Raw genomic sequence first — 14,736 nt, forward strand, 5'->3', positions numbered from 1 at the left:
AATCAAGTGTAATTCCACCGCAAGTTTCTCAGTGTACTCTAAGGTCGAACACAGGGACTGTTTGAGGTTATTGTGGTATGTTTATGATATATGCAACCAGGTTTTTCAATCTTTAAAGAGTGTTTTGTACAAGTATATAAAAGTTGCGATAAAGTAAAGGAAAGCAGTAAAAAATGCGATAATAAAATAAGTACAGTAAACCTAAACTAGATGATACGAGATACAGGCTTCATGATACAAGATGTTGGGGTCCAGGATGGCTGTGAAGGTTATGCAAAGAACATAGAATGTGGCGGCAAGTTTTATGTACAACACAAAAAGAGAAAGATAACTAATATAAACAGCGCAAGTTTCTTAATTGCATTGAAGCCATAAGTACGGTTCCGTTTTTCTCTTGGCGTACACCTTTCAGTGATCGGTCGCGCTCCCACATGTCTGTGGTGAAACAGAGACGAACGTAATGAATGCAAGGTTGCTTCCATGTCTGGAAGTACTACTCGCTTTAGTTAACGCATTCTTCTAACCTTCTCTCGATAGATCAAAATGGCATCTTCACTTCTACTCTCACAGGTGAAGATGTCGTCTAGCATGCCTTAGCTAAACGCATTTACCTCTTTAACACAAGTTAATACTCCTTTAATTCATATTAACTACTAGAGGATTAGGAAGACAACATGGAGAAAGTGATTAACGGAGGAATGGAAGTAGACAGAAAATGGGATATGAAAGTAATCGAAACATTTAATATATCTATTAAGCGTTTGATACATGGTGTGAATGAAGAGATAAAAAATGTGAAATACAATGATGAAAAGAGATAGAACCGATACAAACAAGCACCAACGTCTTGGCACCGATTAGCGTGGAGATCTGCTTGCCGGATTGGATGGATCAGATGGATGGATGAGCTTCCCTCTCAGGCTTGCTCAACCGATAGAAGGGTTCTCAACACAAAGCTTCTTGGCGGGTATTTGGCAAAATAGAACTGAGACTCACCTCTCGGCCTTGTCTCGTCTTCTTCCCGGATTTCTTCAGTTAAGCACTCAGCTCAGCCTTTCCTTTCAACACTTTAACAGTAATTAGCTCCGTATCCCGTAGCATTTTTTTTTCTGAAATCTATGGGGTATTTATAGGTGACGATCTTTGACTCCGGCCTTGTGGTCCTTACTTGTTGTTATGGAAATTCCGAAGATGGAGGGATATTATTCCTTCTGTTATACAATCAGACCGTCAATTCTGCACAATCATTAGTTGTACACGTGCCTCAATCCTCCGCTTTTGTGTTGCTCAGTTGCACCTTTCAATCGTGAATTTGCATGCAGTGTTGTTTTTATTACCACATGCGGTTGAAAGTCAGCTCTGGATCGACTGTCGCATTGCGCCGTTATTGCATTAATCGTCTCTTCATTGTTGATTGATGGGCGCATTGTGACAGAGATGCGTTGATCAATTCTTCTTGAGCCTTGAGCGCAAGCGGTGACTCGGTTTCCTGCAAAACAGAGTAAAATCTCCTTTTCTTCCATCTTAAAGATGTTAGTGGGTGTAATTGCGATAATTTATAATTATTGTAATTCTGAGCTCATTTTCATACAATCGGCGCATATTCACTATCTTTTGGCCGCAATATCTAGATAAGGCAATATAAATATCTTGTATTTCTACAAGTTATCAGGGTGCAAGACGGAGTTCACGCCTACCCGATTTAGGGGTAGGAAAAAGGTTGTTCTCTCAAGTACTGAATCTAGGTCTTGAACAAGGGGCCCCACCCTCTCACTGGGCTGAGAGAGTTTGGTTTGGTGATTAGATCACAAATCAGTTGTTCATTAGAGGATCAGTAGGGACTTGAGGAATAAGACGTAATCTCGGGGGTAAAGCAAATATTCGACCCAACCGTTATTATGAACAACCTGTGAAGGGTCGACTTGTTGATTATGGTTAAATCATGTGGAAATAATATCTCTACATTGAGGGGAGTGCAACTATGGGCTTTAGTGGAATGACCCATTAGTTAATGAATGAGGATTAATTTGGTCTAATGAGTTTAGCGAATTAATCTCGGATCGTTGGAGCCCATGATCTGTAGGTCCGCGAGGTCCCCCTACTAGCTCTAAAATAGCGTGATAAGTTAATTTGAAACGTTCAAATTAGAATTAAGGGATTTAGTAATTATATGAGATGTAATTATGTTTAATTTTAGAATTAAACGGAATAGGAGAATTTATATATTTAAATATGATTTAAATATATAAAGATGGATATGTATTAAAATTAATTTATTATTTGATATTAAATTAATTAAGTTTTGTTTAATAATTAATTTATGAAATTAATTAATTTTTCATTTTTAAAATCAAATAGATTTTTTTTAAAAATCAAAATTTGATTTTTAGATAAAATTGAAAAATTGGAAAACTAAAACACAAAATGGAAAAATGGGTTTTTCCATTATCCATCATTTAACTAGCTCACACATATAGCAATATATTTGCCTTGTCTTCTCCAAGCATGAGCTGCAACTCATGCAGCTCTTCTCTTTGCATGTTGATCTGCAATATAATGAGAAGATTGGAGTGAAAATCGGGCATACAATCTACAGAATTTTGAGAGAAAATTCGGTTTGAAGAATGGTTCTTCAACAAGGTTACTGCAGTGAGCTTTTCTCCTTCATCCCTTGATTCAAGCTTGTTTTGAGTCCCACAACTCAATCTAGAGCACCAAGAGAATAGTGGGAAAGATCTTGAGGTGGTCTACAACAAGATATGGAGAAGATAGCAGCTGAAGATGGAGCTTTGAAGAAGTTCTACAAGAGGTATGTCTTGAAACCCATTTTTTCTGCAGAAGCATGCTTTATATTATGCCAAAATTAGTGAATTTGAATGCTTAGATGATCCTTGTGCTTCTGCTGCTGCTGATACAATCCTACAGTAAGTGGGTGTTCAGACTCAAACAGACTCCATCAGATGAGATTGCTCGATTCAAGGCTCGTTTTGTTGCTCAAGGATTCAACAAAGATTATGGCATTGATTACTTTGAGACATTCAATCCAGTTGTCAAGCCTACTACCATTCGGCTTGTGTTATCCATTGTTTTATCTCATAATTGGATCATTCGGCAACTTAACATACACAATGCCTTCCTCAATGGTGACTGTTGGGTTTTATGTCCTAAAACTCGTGGTATGTAAATAATGGAACTTATTCTGATAATTCAATAAAGGTGCTATTGAATAGATCTAATGCTTGAACAGAAATCCAATAAACCTAAAAGTCCCTTGACTATTGGATGAGTACTTGAACTTTAAGTGGAGACATAAAGGTGGATCAGGTTCGAGTAAATAGTAAAAAATGATCTATAGTACATGGATAAGGTTGGGTACCTTATTCTAGTAACACTATTGGATACGGCCTACTCTGTAGTTGTTACAAGGAGTTGTAAAGTGCTACAAACGAAGTGATCCTAATTCGTTCATGTTGGACATGAGGAGTGGGGATATCCTTGTGCAAAAGAGTTTGTACAAGATCGGACCACGAAATAAGTCACTCTTACTTTATAACATTGTTTACCGTTTAAGACTGACTATTTCAAAACGATGACTAGGTAACTTGACCTTAATCCTGAGCTAACTATGAACTCCTGTTTATCTGGAATTGTCCTTAGATTTGCATAGGTGAGGGTTGGCTCAACCGCGCCAGCTCAATATGACTGTCATTTCAGGGGTAAGACTAGATAGATTGTTGGGGACATCGGGTACAAGAGGGAATTCATTCCTACCAATTTTAGGGATAGTAGAGAGGTTGTTCCCTTAAGTGTTGATTCTGGGGCTTGAACAAGGGATCCCACCCTCTCATTTGGAATGAGAGGGACTCAGTTTTGTGATTGGATCACAAAACAATTGTTCATTAAGGGATCAGTGGGACTTAAGGAACAAAAGGTAATTTCGGGGGTAAAACAGAGATTTGACCCAACCGTTATTGCGAACAACCTATGAAGGGTTAACTTACTAATCATGGTTATATCGAGTGGGCATAATATATCTACAGTGAGGGGAGTTCAACTATGGGTTTTAGTGGAGTGACCCATTAGTTAATGAATGGGGGTTAGATCGGTCTAATGAGTTTAGTTGATTAATCTCGAATCGTTGGAGCCCATGATCTGTAGGTCCATGAGGTCCCCCTACTAGCTCGGAAATGGATAGCTCTAGAGTAGTGTGATAAGTTAATTTGAAACGTTCAAATTAGAATCAAACGGAATTGGAGAAAATATATTTAAATATGATTTAAATATATGAAGATGATTTTGTGTAAAAATTAATTTAATATTAGATATTAAATTAATTAGAATTATTTAAATTGTTTAAATAATTATTTATTGATTTTATTAGAAAATTAATTTTTGAAATTAATTTGTAAAATTAATAAATTTTGATTTTAGCAATAAAATATGATTTTAAAATCAATTTTGGATTTTTGGAAAACGAAAATTCACACAAATTTGAGAAAATGGGTTTTTCATCTCCAAAGTAGCTTACTCGGAACCCACCTTCTCCTTTACTTTACTCCAAGCATGAGCTACATCCCATACAGCACATCTTTTTGCATGATAGTCTGTAATATATTGAAGAGATTGGAGTGAAGAAAGTATGAGAACCGATTGAATTTTTGCTGAAAAATTCGAATGAAGAAGGTGTTCTTCAATGGGTTCTGTTCAGTGAGTTTTCTCCATATTCCCTTTGATTCCAGCTTATTTTGAGTCCCACAACTCCATCTATTGCACCAAGAGGATAGTAGGGAAGATCTTGTGGTGGTCTACAATTGGTTCGGCCAAGGTATGTTCATGAAACCCATTATACTATGTTTTTAGCATATTTCTTTTCAACCAAAATTAATGAATTAGAATGCTTATGGATCCTAATTTCTTCCGTTGTGTGATGGTGTTGATTCAATAATTGGTATCAGAGCATCTTATAAGCATTCAGTTCGGATTAATTCTGGTTTGGTGGGTGTTTTGTATGAAGATATGAAACTGATGTAATGATTTGGTTTTCTGAGTTTTGGCCTTTAATTTCTCTTTGTTTGATGAGCTTTAATGTCTTCCTAAGATTCTGTAATTTATTTGGAGTCATTAAAGTTAGAATTAAGCTATAATTCGAAGAAACAAGCGAAGGGGCCGAGTTGCAGATTTTAGACGATGAGCCTCGGTTCATATCAACGTTGAGCTTCAGTAGCTAAACGATCATTTAGCTTCATATGTTAGCCGATATGAAGGAAAAGCTAAATGATCGTGTAGCTGCGGGCGTTAGTCGTTTAGGTGTTGTACGCTAAACGATCGTCTACCTCAAGAGCTAAATGATGTGTTGTTTTGCTATGCGATGGCACTACACGATCGTGTAGCTTCGTGTGGGAGCTAAGCGATGAGGCAAAGAGCTATGCGATGGCGCTGAGCGATTGCTTAGACGATTGTTTACCTTTGATCAGGAGCTAAGCGATGCGACAAAGAGCTATGCGATGGCGCTGAGCGATCCCTTACTCGATCGTAGTAGCAGCTGAGTAATGCGTCGATTACTATGCGATAGCACTAGGCGATCGCTTACCTCGGACGCGTGCTAAACGATCGAGACGAGGTGCTAAACGATGGAGCTATGCGATAGTGTTTGACACTAAGCGATCGTATAGCATCCTCCGGCGTTAGACGATTACACTATATGATCATGTAGCTTTGTTAAACGATAGGTGTTGGTTGCTAAACGATGAAGCAAACACTAAACGATCAAGCCAAATACATGACGATTGTTGTCAATGCTAAACGATATGACTTAGCGAGATTTTGAGCGAGAGCAAGAGAAGTCGGTTCGATCGGTTCTCTTGAGGTTTGGTCCGTTTCAGCTTCAAATGGTTTGTGGTTGGTCTGGTTAAGTCTCTGCTGGTCCGGTTCAGACGATTCGGGTGCAGTTCAAGCGGTTTTGGAGCGGCTCGAGCGGTGTTGAAGTTGTTTTGTAATAGTTAGGCTTTTGCTTGCTTGGTTTTGCCAAAACTAAAATCATATCAGTACGTGTTTAATTATCTATGCATTGGATGTATGTTATAATTAAATAAATCTTGTATGTGCATATAGTATGCCATTTAGATTTAAAATCCCACCAAAGGAAACATGCAACATGCATTGAAAGTATGTTATAATTTGTTATAATATATAGTATGCATCTTAGGATTAAGGTCAAGTTACCTAGGTCACTGCTTTGAAATAGTCAGTCTTAAACAGTAAACAGCGTTATAAAGTAAGAGTGACTCATTTCATGGTTCGATCTTACAGAAACCCTTTTGCATAAGGACACCCTGACTCCTCATGTCCCTATATGAACGAATTAGGATCACTTCGTTTGTAGCACTTTACAACTCCTTGTAACAACTACAGAGCAGGCCGCATCGAATAGTGCTACCAAAATAAGGTACTCAACCTTACTCATACACTATAGATCATTTTGACTATTTACTCAAACCCGATCCACCTTTATGTCTACACATAAAGTTCAAGTACTCATCCAATAGTCAAGGGACTTTTAGGTTTATTGGATTTCTATTCAAGCAATAGATCTATTCAATAACAACTTTATTGAATTTTCAGAATAAGTTCCATTGTTTACATACCACGAGTTTTAAGACATAAAACTCAACATGCATATCATTGGAATGCGACGACTTAGAGATCTTAAGTGATGTTTTCATGAGGGGAGTAAATATATTGTATTCTTTTAGGAGTATGTATTATATGAAATATGTATTCTTTTTCCTTCACTAGGTTTTTTTCCCATTGGATTTTTCCTAGTAATGTTTTAACGAGGCATATTTCATATATATATATATATATATATATATATATATATATATATATATATACATATATATACATATGGGTATCTAAGGGGGAGTATTATGAATATTATAATAATAAATAGATGCTCATTGCTTAGTGTCTCAAAGCCATGTGTCACCCTTCATGTTGTCCATATGCCTTATAATTATTCATGTTTGGTGTCTATGTAAATCCACATCCTACTTACCCCTGTGTTTATAAATAGTGACATTTGGTGGATCTTAAAATCACATATACATTGGTGAGAATTCCACTTCAAAATTCCACTAATTTTCATATCATCCAATTTTATAATTTTAGTTCTTTTATGTTTTATTATATTTTATATATTTAATATTATTGTATTATATTTTCTCTATATATGTGTTCTTGTTGTACTTCTCAAATTTACAATAATATTTTTTTAAGAAATGTTTCTCAAATTTTAGAAACAATAAAAGGAAACAATTATTTAAAAAACCATTTTTTTAAAAGAAAAATTGAAAAACAAAAATAGAAGATAGAAAGTAGAAACATTATCAAACCATCTGAAACTCCATTTTAGGCGTCAAATTGTAACAAGCCAAATTCTAGGAAATTGCATGTATTTATCTTGATTATGTAGATTTGAACTTCGAATTTTAGAGATAGAGAATTTATTTATTTTAGTTAGATCGGTTTAAATTAATCTTGGTCAAAATATGGAATTAATTCGATTATTGGGAATATAATTTAATTTTAGTTTTGGAATTTGTGCATTTCTATTGGGTTTTAAGTGGAGTTTGATGGATATTTAAAATCCTATTGGAATCTTAATTATTGGATTTGAAGTGAAAAAAAATAATAAATTATGTGGTTGTTGGGGAAAATAAATATTTTTGGTTGAGGGAAAAGGGGATTGGGATTTTAAGAGTTTTTATTTATTTAAAGGGGGTGCCTCGGTTTGCTTGCAAAGTAAAGAAGAAAGAAGAAAAAAAGTAAGAGAAGGAAACTCCCCCCTTCTTCCTTGAAGCAGCACACGCCCCCTCCCTCGTGAGATCCAGTCACCAATCGCAGCTTCCGCCAGATGTCGTAGTCGACCGCCACCCATCCACCATGAAGCATGTTGGCGGTCGTAGCACGCATCCTCTCGAGCGGTCGTTATTCGTCACGCTTGATGCCGTCAGAAGTCGTCCGTTTCTCACAGCCCAACCCAACTCGTTGTTCACCACGAAGCTCCGTCGCGGTCGTCGCTGTCATTAGCGCCCGCGAAAGATTTTGTCTGGATAGCTTCAAATCTACTTGAGTGACTTTGTTCATGCGTTTGTTTGGGTAAGGTTTGGTTGTTTATGGTCGGTTTCTTGAGTTTCTTGAAAGATCTTGGCTATCTAGTGTAATTTTAGTCCGAGATTGGTTCAATTTTGAATTTAGAAGACTGAAGTTGAAGTTTTAAGGTGTTTTAGTGGGCTGTCCAACTCTTCATTGGATCAATTTTGGCAAGTTTTAGGTAAGTTATATGGGGATTGTTGGAATAAATTGTGTATGTTTTGGGGATTGGCCCCACAAGTTGAACTGTATGTTTATGGTTGGTGTTAGGAACTTTGATTCAAGCATTCACTAAACTAAGAGGAAGGTTCAGTTGCTTGATTGCTTGGGTTAATTCCTGTCTCTAAAACTCAAGGTAAGCGCTTCACTACCGATTCATCCTCGAACCCAAGTTATTATTAAGTATGAGATTGTATCGAAAGCATGATTTTATATGTTGGAATGAATTGTTGTGACTTGCTATGTTTGACTGATAAGGGGGATTACGGAGACCTCTGTTTTGTTGGGTTGTATGTCCTAAAACTCGCAGTTTGTAAAATTAAATATATTCTAGTTGCAATAAAGAAGTTATTGAGGTTTATTCAATAAAACTGTTATTGAATATGTAAATTGCACTTGTAAAAACTAAATCCAATTAAATAAGATTCATGGCTATTACATGAGTACTTGATAGCTTGTAGAAATACAAGCTATTGTAGTCTTTTACTTAGAATTATGAGGGCTAATAAGAAGAATATGCGTTAATAATACCAAAAATTCATGTGGAAAAGTGAGCTTGCGTCGACCAGCACCAGAAATCCTCACTAACCTTATATCATGCGTTATATTGCGTCAAAATATTTATTTTTGTAGCAATTGTAGGAATCGATCGCATGCGTTGATCCCAGTTCATCGCAGAGTTGATCGCATGCGTTAATCTTCAAGAAGACAAGTTCATCGTATGGATGTTGCAGCTACAAAGTAATAGAAGGTTGATCGCAAGGTGGGTGGAATGCGTTGGTACTTCAGGAGAAACGAGCATGAATGCATACCTTGGGAGTATCAACAAGATAAGGTGATGTTGACATTGCCCATACCACGAAAAAGGTAGCAATGAGTCAGAATGCAATCATCAACGCTGTCGGCGTTTGAGCTCTATAAATAGCACCTTGGATCTTCACTTCAAATCATCCGAGTTTCCGCCTTAAGGTAGATCCTTGTGATCACAGATGAGAGCATGAGCAGACACTCTTTGAGGATTCTTCATCTCCACAGCCCCTTCCGAGTGACGACCGGAGTTTTCCCAGAGATAGAGCTCGAGAGAGACTTCTCCACCATCCATTCATGACACCACCGACGGTCTTGACGTACATCTGATGGAAGTAAAAGATTGCCTACATCTAGCCCTCCATCTTTCTTCTTGTTACATTTCGACTTAAGACATTAATACATTTTGTAATCAATGTATCTCTTTAGTTCCTTCAACACCATCTTCATCATCTTATTCTTCTTTATCATCTTTTACTTTCATTGTAGTGAGTTAAGTGTAGATTGCAAGAGTTATCACATACTCGATCATGCGGCATAGAGATATAACGCATGTAGCAAACCACCAAGAGGTGTATGTTGTGCGAGTATAGTGAGTCAATCCTCTTTTCTTAGTGCGAGACTATCGCAATGCTTGCTATAAGCTGAGTAGCTATAACCAACTGTCCGAGAGGATAAGTAGTGGAACTCACTAAGCAAAGTAAGCAGTGTTTCTAGAGATAGAAATAATCTTGTGTTCAACGCAACCATGCGTTATAGAGATATAAACATGAGGCTAACCACCAAGAGGTGTGCGATGCGTTAGTGTGGCAAGCTGGGATTACCCTTATGACCAAGCTTAATAACACGGTGAATTTATCCCCTCTACAATTCTATTTCTTCATGCATCTTTTATGTGTTAACAGTTGCCTCTTCTCTACCAATTCTCATAGTTAAACTTCCATTGCTCAATCTGTTTAGTTAGGAGTAGGAGTAGTGCATAATCCTTTAACTTCTGTCTTTTTACTTTTATTCATCGCCTCAAACGCATTACTTCACAAACATTATTGAGTTACAAGTCCTTGTGTTTGACCTTGGATCATCCCGAGAAACTTGCGTTCTCGTTATACTTTGCGAGAAAGCAAGAAAACTTGTGACAGAAACGCAAGGTCATTGCATACGAGCTTAACGCATATTTCATATTTTCTAGTCCAACGCATGATCGTCGACACATGGAGATTAACGCATACCATAAGATGCATATTTTCCTGTCCTCTTTTCCAACCAACAGTATTTGGACTTTATGTGGAGACATAAGAGTGGATCAAGTTTGAGTAGATAGCCAAAACGGTTTATAGTATACGGATAAGGCTATATACCTTATTTTGAAAACACTATCGGATGCGGTCCACTTTGTATTTAGTACAAACGATGTGATCCTGAATCATTGATGTGGAGACATGCAAATGGAGGCGTCCTATGCAAAGAGTTCGTGTAAGATCAGGCCAAGAAATAAGTCACTCTTACTTTATAACGTTGTTTACTGTTTAGGATTGACTAATTCAAAGCGACGACCTAGGTAACTTGACCTTAATCTTGAATTACTATGAACTCTTGTTTATTCGAGATTATCCTTAGATTTGCATGGGTGAGGGTTAGCTCAACAGCACCGACTCAATAAGCCTCCCATTTCAGGGTTAAGACCGGGTAGATAGCTGCGGACATAGGAGTGAATTTCATAGGGTGAAAGATGAAATTCACTCCTACCCGCTTTTAGGGATAGTAGAAAGGTTGTTCCCTTAAGTACTAACTCCGAGTCTTGAACAAGGGGCCCACCGTAAGATTTATTTTGTAATTAAGCTTTATTTTTTTATGTTGGCTACTTGGATAAATTATATGAGATTTATGTATTTGACTAAGCTAAAATATAATTTAATTATTTGAAATTAATTGAGTTTTATTTTGGCTTGCATTTGGAGATTTGATTATCTATGGAGATAATTAAATTTGTTTGTGGGAGTTTTTAAAAGAAAAATATATATAAGTATATATATATATTGAAAAAGGATTAGGGAATTTGTTTTTTTAAAGGGAAAAGGAAAATGATTAAGCTTTTATATACTTGTGGGAAAGGTTAAAAAAGAAAAAGAAAAAGAAAATAAATTTTATTTCTCTCTCTCTCCTCAAGACCTCGCGCGACCCGCCCTTCTCTTCTTTTTTCCGTTTTTTTTACCCAAACCCTAGCCGCCAGAGCCGCGTCGGCGCCTATTTTTTTCCACTGCCGATCTTCTTTCCTTCTCTAGCCGTGTCGCATCGCCAGAGCCATCACCGAGCATCGTTGCTATCCCATCGCCGCGAAGAGCCATCCCTTCGTTCGTCGTCTGCCGCTGCCTCGTTTGGTACCTGGATCGTCGGGTTGACTATGAGTCGCCGCGCCAAAGTCGTTCCGCTCGTGCAGACTTGCTTCTGCCGCCGCGCCCAGCCTTTCAGCCCCATTTCTACCGCCGCGACCAGCCACAAGTCGACGCATACGACCGCCCTGCCTCCGATCAGTGCAACTGCTCGTTTCAGTTGGCACTTGATAAGTTCCTTCGTCGTTCCGGTCAGCCACCGTTGAGTTCGTCGACCGCCACTGCCTATTCTTGCAAAATCTTGAATTGGGTAAGAGTTGGTTTATTTTGGCCAAGGATTGGGTTTTTTTGAGATTTTTGGAGTGTCACTTTGTGTTGGAAACAATTTTGGTTATTACCCATTGTGTTAGGATTTTGGAAGATTTTGGGGCGTTGCTATCAAGGAAGAGACCATTCTTTTTGACAGAAAATTTTTGGAGTTGGGTAAGTTTTATGTAAGTTGGTTGGTTATCCTTTGGACTTGGACCCCGAGGATTTATTTAATCTTTGACTCACTTCCTAGGCCATAGTTGTTAAACTAAACTTGTGGTTAATGTCATAAGATTGATTTGAGTTTGATCCAAGGGCTATTAAGGAGTTATTTGTGCAGACTTTTGAGACCAAGTTGAGGTAAGTAGTACTATTACCGGTGCCTTCGTGTCAGGCGGCTTAGACTAGACCTATAAAGTTACTTAATGGACTCTTGAAGCATGATTTTTGTCATTATGTTTTACTTGTTACATGACAGTTATAAGTATTATGAGCATGTTCGAATTTCTAATCAATACTGATAATATGTATGTGATGCATGAATAGACTAATAGAGCGGTTTACCGTCTCGCCTTGACGCATGTTTTATTTCAGAGGACCTATAGGTCTAGTTTTATGTTTGACAGTGCCTACGGGCCGCTAGACATGCGTGAGTTGAAAGGTTCATGTTCATGTTATTTTTCCATATTTGACAATGTGCCTACGGGTCGCTAGACATGCGTGAGCCAACAGGTTTACGTTCATGTTACTTTTTTTTTTCATGTTTCATGTTTGACGGTGAACTTACGGGCCGCTAGACATGCGTGAGCTGATAGGTTTACGTTCATGTTATTTTTCATGTTTGATGGAGAGCCTACAGGCCGTTAGACATGCATGAGCCAACAGGTTTACGTTCATATCATTTCCATGTTTGACGGTGTGCCTATGGGTCGCTAGACATGCGTGAGTCAACGGGTTCACATTCATATTATTTTCATGTTTGACGGTGTGCCTACGGGCCGCTAGACATGCGTATCAAAGCAAGATAGTATGTCTTTTGATTTTCCTTTCATCATAAAAAACGGATGTAGCTGTATGAGCCATGGGTTATCTTTCTTTGCTCGTGGATGTATAGCCTGATCCCGGTAATTGGATCACTTACTGAGTATTTTATACTCAACCTTTATCTTTATTTTTTTTCAGGTAAGGGCAAGGATACTCGGGCGACTGATAAGAGGAATTCCATGATAGTGCCAAAGGAACCAGAATCGCTTCCGCATTTGACCCTTTATAATTTTCTCATGTTTTGATTTTATTACATTTATGATTTTATTATAATTTTTTTATATATAATTTATTTCATGTTAAAAAGGGTATCGGGGTTGAACGATTTAAGATCTTGAGATAATGGCAGAACATTTTCTTACATACTTAAAGCAGTTCAAAATCATGATTATTCTATTTTTTTTTTTTACTTTATTTTCCTCAATGTGAATATTTATGCATGCATGCATTAACGATCCCTTTTTAGTAGTCCTAGGAGGTAGGGTTGTTACACCCACCCCTCTCATTGGCCTGAGAGGGACAATTTGGTGATTGGATCACAAACCAATTGTTCATTAAAGGATCAGTGGGACTCATGGAACAAGATGCAATATTGGAGGTAAAACAATGTTTGACCCAACCGTTATTACGAACAACTGGTGAAGGGTTGACTTACTGATTATGGTTATATCAAGTGGACAGAAATATATCTACAATGAGAGGAGTACAACTACTGAGCTTTAGTGGAGTGATCTGATGGTTAACGAATGTTGATTAATTCGGTTGAAAGAGTTTAACCAATTAATATTGGATCGTTGGAGTCCATATAGGTTCATTAGGTCTCCTAATAGCTCACGAACAGACTAAATTTTAAAATAGCGTGATGAGAGAATTTGAAACGTTCAAATTCAGATCAAGAGAATTATCAATCATATATGACATAATTAAACGTTTAATTATCAAATTAAATAAAATTGGAGAATTAGAAAATATTTAAATATAATTTAAATATTGAATACATGAATAAGGATTCATGTATTAGGAATTGATGGTTTAATAATTTGATATTTGATTATTTATTTTTATTAAAGTTAGTTATGAGAATGAATTTTTGTTTAAAATTAATTAATATTTTGAAATTGGTTCTCAAAATGAAAATTTGATTTTAACCTAAAAATCAAATTAAAATTAGATTTCAATTTGAAAGTTGTTTTTTTAATTAAATTTTGAAAAGTCTTATAGTGGGTTTTTCCCACTTAAGACACCACTTAATTCCACCCAGATTGTGGGTGCTTGTGTGTCATCTCCTCTTCCATTTCATTATGCATGATGTTATTGAACAAAATGAGGATGAATTGGCTGAGATTTGTAGAAGGAGACCAGAATGTTTTGAAAAATAGGTCTTCATCTTCAAGAGAAAAAACTAGAAAGACAAGTTTTTCTCTCCAAAAATTCCGTTAATGCACTCTCATTTTGATCCCACAATCTAATTTAAGGTTCTAGAAGATAGTAAAGAAGATCAAATGGCGGTCTACAACTTATTGAAAAGGAGATTCAAGTTAGAATTTGAAGGATTGAAAAGTTCAACAAAGATACACCTTTGAAACCCTATTCTCTTTATACGAACTTGCATGTTTTTTTTGCTAAAATTAATGCAATTAGAGTACTTAAGATCCTAATTGATTCCACATGTTAAATGTCAACACCATCATGTTTATGCCACAAAAATTATGATTGTATGTGAATGTTGTGGTTTCTGAATGATGGATGTATTTTGAGATTGTTTTGAACCATTATGGGCATGATTAAAGACTATGATTATATGCTTATGACTACGTGTGGACTGATAGTAATTATTAGTATTTTTATTGGGCCATGCACATCGTATATTGCA

The 14,736-nt window shown here is 36.8% G+C and overlaps 2 long non-coding RNA genes across 3 annotated transcripts; both read left to right on the forward strand.

Annotated features, from left to right (window-relative positions):
- The first annotated feature begins 7,749 nt into the window (after positions 1–7,749).
- Positions 7,750–9,618, forward strand: LOC120079990 (uncharacterized). Its single transcript, XR_016530192.1, has 3 exons — positions 7,750–8,335; positions 8,425–8,509; positions 9,016–9,618. It is a non-coding gene; the product is annotated as an uncharacterized LOC120079990 (long non-coding RNA).
- A 1,620-nt stretch (positions 9,619–11,238) lies between these two features.
- LOC120079989 (uncharacterized) lies at positions 11,239–13,228 on the forward strand. 2 transcript variants are annotated; one of them, XR_016530191.1, is made up of 3 exons: positions 11,239–11,820; positions 11,921–11,993; positions 13,002–13,228. It is a non-coding gene; the product is annotated as an uncharacterized LOC120079989 (long non-coding RNA). The 2 variants fall into 2 exon arrangements; XR_005482385.2 differs by lacking the exon at positions 13,002–13,228 and having other exon boundaries at positions 11,304–11,820; positions 11,921–12,015.
- The last annotated feature ends 1,508 nt before the right edge of the window (positions 13,229–14,736 follow it).

Source organism: Benincasa hispida, chromosome 6 (assembly GCF_027475165.1).
Source record: "Benincasa hispida cultivar pf3 chromosome 6, pf3_genome.v1.1, whole genome shotgun sequence".
In the NCBI taxonomy this organism is placed as follows: domain Eukaryota; kingdom Viridiplantae; phylum Streptophyta; class Magnoliopsida; order Cucurbitales; family Cucurbitaceae; genus Benincasa; species Benincasa hispida.